General features: G+C 45.9%; 1 pseudogene; it reads right to left on the reverse strand.

Moving 5' to 3' along the window:
* Positions 1-416: 416 nt before the first annotated feature.
* LOC113009544 (TBC1 domain family member 2A-like) lies at positions 417-4300 on the reverse strand (annotated as a pseudogene).
* Between the last annotated feature and the right edge of the window lie 1737 nt (positions 4301-6037).

The raw sequence follows: 6037 nt of genomic DNA on the forward strand, positions 1-6037 counted from the left end.
ACTTTATCACCAGCTGTGACTACAGCTGATAATCAACCATGTTTCATAGGGATGTGACTACATTTAGAAATGTCACGCATTTTTAGGTATAAAGCAAAAGATGCAATGAAATAAATAAGCTATCACATATTAATCCAAATGAATTCACTGAAATACATCTGCACATTTCTGCAGCCTGACTTATTACACACGTGAACACAGTACACATTTGTTTACTGCAAGCTTGTTTCAGAGATGTGATGCAGTTAAATCTGTATGCGTCTGTTTCCTTGTAGTGTTAGTAGAGATGGTGAACCTGACACAATCCTGTGTTTGGTGTGAAGGAAACCAGTTAACAGCCGGTTTAGTAAAATTCTCTTGAACTCATGGAAAACTCATCGTCGTCTCGAAGTGAGCAGCTGAAGCGTCCCGTGTGATCAGAGGTCCTCGTCATCCTCGCTCACCATGACGTCGAGCTCTTTGTCTTTCCGTACGACGCTCTCGGTGATGAACTCCTTGTGCTGCTCCTCCAGCTCACGCAGCTCCGCCTGCAGGCGCTCCAGGTGGAGCACTCGCCGGTTCCTCAGCAGCCGGCTGGGGAATGGGTTCATGTCGTTGAAGGCGATGCTGGTCAGCTTCCTGCATGGACACACGCAGGTGGAAAGGACTCGATCACCAACACAGAGGAACTGGAAACTGATCAGCTTGAGTGTTTCTGTTTTATGCTGCTTGATACTTCAGGTACTGCAGTTTGAGCAGGAAATACTGGACTGACTGGACCACATGTATCCGAGAGCTGCAGATACTTAAAAATCTTTAAATCGTTGTTACTGTGATCAGGGAAATTTAAACTTCTCACAAAATTTCAGTAAAAAGGGTTTGAAGCTCAAAGATTCAACAGCTACATCCGCTACACTTCTGAGAGTGTAACAGCTCGTAGATTAAGGCGGGTGGAGGCGAGTGCGTACCTGGCATTGGAGACGGTCTTTGTGAAGAAGCGTAGGTACTGGTAGATCTCCACGCTGTCGTGAATCTTCAGGATGTCGTCCTCTTTGTATTTGAACAGAGCCAGAGTGTATCTGAAGATCACCTGCAGCACAGACACGCATTTCATAACAGGACACTCACGCCACACAATTAATTGGAAACTTTGAGGAGGTGAGTCATAAAATTACTCTTTCAGTTGTGGTGCAGTTGGGCCCTTTACTCATTACAGCTCTGATCGATTTCCAATAAGCCACTTGGTTCCTCAGTTGCCAGATAATATTAACTTACTTGGTAGTTGAGCTTTAAGTTTAAATTAAACTTTTGGGTTGGATCTACGTGGCTGAAGCTGTTGTCAGCATTTATCCCTGTGTGGTATATATTTCTGTGTCTGAACTGTGATTTTATTTCCTGAGACAAATGATGTAAAAGCTGTGCTGCATTTGTCACATTGCAGAAACAAGCCCAAAGCCATTGTCCCGCTCATCGTCTGGATTTACGCTGCTTGTGGTAGACTGTGAGGTCGTTACTAGAATGATCTGCTTTCCCACTCCTATTTCATGTCACATGACAGTTCCCCATGCTTAGTAAACAATGTCTTATTACTCCTAAAATGTAAATAAAGACATCTAAAGGTGAAAACAAAATCATTTTTGTTTCCATGGACACTACTGTGGTGCATTCAAGTGTTGTCTGCATTTCTGTCATGGTGTGTTCGGGTGTATGGTACCTTGGTACCCTCATACAGGAAGGCGTCCCACAGAGGCATCAGGATGTCGCTGGGCAGACTCTCCACAAAAACCACCAGGAACCAGTTGAAGGTGACCAGAGAGACGTCAATGTTGTGATCCTCAAAGTGAGATGCCAGGCGAGGAAGCTTCTCCGCCATGAAGTCCTTCAGCACGCGCTGGTCCGCCTGAGCACAAAGACTCACAGAGATCAGCCTCACTGATCACTAAAACAGATCACAGCAGGCAAGCAGGTGAGTGTGTCTGCTGACCTGAGAGGCCACCAGATTCTTGGTGTAGTAGTCCTGAGGCATGATGGCTTCCACCACTGCCACCAGACACCAGAAGGCGTCTTCGTCACTTTGGAGGACCAGCAGAGCGAGGGCCGCTAACCTGTGGACATTGATGGAAGGTGAGGTTCTGCCTGGAAGGCGGGTCCACATAAGAACTCAGATATAAAATTTATACTTTTGTTCTGACCTGTTGAGTACCTGGCAGTAGCCAATGGCAGGGTTATGCCCGGAGAAGGCCAGAAGGATGCGGCGGAGCTGCTGGAGGGCGGGGCTGGAGGGCGGGGCTGGACGGCGAGGAGAAGTGCTGATTGGTCGTCAGGGTTCGGTGAAGGTCCAGCTGGACCTGCCTGGAGGCAGGATTAGGAGCTGTCCGACTCTTCTCACACAGCTGGAAACAGAACAGGATTACTGAGTGCTCGCCAGCATTCCCAACAGGAAGAAGGAGGAGCCACCTGTGCTCAGGTGCGGATAAAGCACTCTCTCTCTCTACAGCTGTACCTGCTGATAGCGTTGCGTGTGGCACTCTTGGCTTGTCAAAGTTCTGGCTCGGACCAAACAGCGCCACACTCTCTGCCGATACTCCCGAGGGACGCCTTCACGCACCAGAATTTTGAGCTCAGGTGAGATGATGAAGTCATCGTCGGACCTGCCTGCAAGGTACTGAACCCAGCGGCTCAGCAGGGAGTGCTCCAGACCCTCCTACAGAGACAATGATGTATGATATAAAAAGAGGATAACCATTATCTGTTAAGCATTATGTTACAATGTAACATAATGTAAAATTGTAACATTGTAAACATAATGTTACAATTTTACATTATGTTACAGTTTAACATAAAGTAAAATTGTAACATTATGTTTACAATGTTACAATTTACAAATTGTAACATTGTAAACATAATGTTACAATTTTACATTATGTAACAATTTAACATAATGTAAAATTGTAACATCGTAAACATAATGTTACAATTTTACTTTATGTTACAGTTTAACATCATATAAAATTGTAACATTATGTTTACAATGTTACAATTTACAAATTGTAACATGATGTTACAATTTTACATGATGTTAAATTGTAGCTGTTAAGGGTGGTGAGTTAGCGAACCTAGACGCGGACCTCTCGTTTAAGTTGAACAGTGTCTTTATTTACAGTGAAGCCAAAATCAATCCACAGTTATCCACAGTGCAAGTCCCTTCAGTGCTCCTCTCCCCGTCTCCCCTCGTGTGTCCACAAAACTCCCTAGAATCAGTGAAGTGTCCCCTTCCGTCTCTCCGTCTCGATCGCGTCCTGGCTTAGTAGGCAGCTCAGAGCGGCAGCACTTACGGGTCGGAGGTCTCCCGTTGCTACGCGACCGCGTAACAATCGCAGCGGAGAAAAAGCGGAGCGAGAGAGGAGAACAAAAAAACACACACACACAGGTCGACCGGTCGGGGCACCGTCCGACTCTGACAGTAACATAATGTAAAATTGTATTATGTTTACAATGTTACAATCCCTACCCTCACCTATGGCCACGAGCTGTGGGTAGTGACCGAAAGAACGAGATCGCGTATACAAGCGGCAGAAATGAGCTTCCTCCGAAGGGTGGCTGGCCTCTCCCTTAGAGATAGGGTGAGAAGTTCGGCCGTCCGGGAGGGGCTCAGAGTAGAGCAGCTGCTGCTCCACATCGAAAGGAGCCAGCTGAGGTGGTTCGGGCATCTGACAAGGATGCCCCCTGGGCGCCTCCTGGGTGAGGTGTTCCAGGCATGTCCCACCGGGAGGAGGCCCCGGGGCAGACCCAGGACACGCTGGAGAGATTATATCTCTCGGCTGGCCTGGGAACGCCTCGGTGTTCCCCCGGATAAGCTGGAGGAGGTGGCTGGGGAGAGGGAGGTCTGGGCCTCTTTGCTTAGGCTGCTGCCCCCGCGACCTCGGATAAAGCGGATGAAGATGGATGGATGGATGGATGTTACAATTGTAAAATTGTAACATTATGTTTACAATGTTACAATTTCACATTATGTTAAATTGCAACATAATGTAAAATCGTAACATTAAGTTTACAATGTTACAATTGTAAATATAATTTACCCAATTAATTCTGTCATAACAGAAGTATGACTTCTCTGTGTTATTAATCCGTATTAATATCATAGGGAGATTAATATCCCTACAATATTAAGCATCAGACTTTATCAAATTTTCTAAAAACTTTTTTTGTTGGATAGTGTAGCGCAGCTGGATAGTGTAGTGGTAATACTACATATCTTTGGAGTCGCACGTTCGATTCCCACCCAGTATCCAGTAAGGGTCCTGGCTAGACCCCTCATGCTAACCAAAAATCCCTGGAATGGTGCGGCTACGTCTGCAGTCTCTCCGCTTAAATTTAGAGCTTGCTTGTTTGTTAAATGTATTATTTACTGTTTTTAGTTTACTCCATGACGGGGCTGGATATCGGGCGTCCTGCACCACCCATCCGGTCTGGAGCATAGCGAAACCATTTCTGCACTGTTTGAACGAAGGTAAACTCAGAAACTGCCCCCACCTGCTGAGTCAGGCCATCTAAGACAACAAAAAAACCCAAAAACAAACAAACAAAAAAACAGTAAAAAAGAGGGGTTCAATTAGAGTTCAAATATGAATAACCTCTCGCCAAAAGTCTTTAACAGATAGAAAGCTGGCAAACTACTAAGCTGATCAACATGAAAGGCACAAGGTGGAAATCAGCAAACTGCTGCCTCACTTTGTTCACCTGTGCTCTATATTTCATGGTCCGGTTGGCTGCAGGACCAAACATTTGGCCTTACACCTTATTTCTTTATGTTTTGCTTCCAAGGTGCCAGACTTGTAGGTAACTTTTTACACTGACATGACCTCAGCAATAGTTTCCAGTCTTTCAACTTCCTTGGGCTTTGGCTGCTTTTTTACTCATTTTCAGTCCAGTCCTTCTACCTGACCATTTTCAGAGAACTCTAAGGAGCTTGGGGGAAAAAAACAACCGGACTTCTTTAACTTTTTTGAAGACGTTTCGCTTCTCATCCCAGAAGCTTTTTCAGTTCACTGAAGCCTCATAAGAAAGTGACACAATGACATTTAGATAATAAAACTCGCCAAAAATGCACCTTAAGAGCACTGTCTCTTTAAATACCCTCTTTTGCTTGGTCTGCTCCTTATTTTTTCCTCATTTTTTCTTACTTTGGAGGACCAGCAGAGCGAGGGCCGCTAACCTGTGGACATTCATGGAAGGTGAGGTTCTGCCTGGAAGGCGGGTCCACATAAGAACTCAGATATAATATTTATATTTTTGTTCTAACCTGTTGAGTCCCTGGCAGCAGCCAATGGCAAGGTTGTGCCAGCCAGCAGGATGCTGCTGAAGGGTGGGGCTGGAGTCTGAAAGTAAGAGCTCGTTTAGACTCTATTCTGTGAACAGGCTTGCTCCCACGAATATGTGAATTCATCTGTAAAAGAGTTTAACTCTAATGCACCTGTTCCTCCTGCTCCCTGCTGCAGGGCGGCCTGTTGGACTACGAATGCCAGTGCGGAGCTAAGAAGATCAAAGAGGAGCTGTTGTTCTTGAACCTGCCAAAGTGAGTAACCTCAAATCGGTCCCCAAAGGCCTCAAACCACCACAGTTCAGTCGGTGTCAGTTTTGTTCATGTCATGTCCTCCTTGCGTCTTCCTTTGAGCCTCTCCTCTTTGTCTCATCTCTTTCAGTGTGCTGATCCTCCAGCTGAAGTGGTTTACGTTCACTCCATCATTCACCGTGGAGAAGAAGAACAGCCCCATTGTTCTGACACAGCAGCTGGTGATCAGCCAGGACACAGCCTTTACTGAAGAGGTAAGGGAAAAGGCACACCGTTCATTTCAAGTATGGATGGAGCCCATTTCTAAGCTAACGGGTGGTGCCGCTGCCCTCTCCCAGTAAACTGCTTGCTATTTGTTGGTCAGCGTGATCAGTCGTTTGGGCTCCTCAGCTTACAGCGGTGAGTGGGTGCTTTCAGACACATGTGCTGAATGCAGGTCAGCTTTGAAAGTTTATGAGACGTTAATAAGTGCGCCTTCTCCTC

The sequence above is a fragment of the Astatotilapia calliptera genome, chromosome 2 (genome assembly GCF_964374335.1).
Source record: "Astatotilapia calliptera chromosome 2, fAstCal68.1, whole genome shotgun sequence".
Lineage (NCBI taxonomy): Eukaryota > Metazoa > Chordata > Actinopteri > Cichliformes > Cichlidae > Astatotilapia > Astatotilapia calliptera.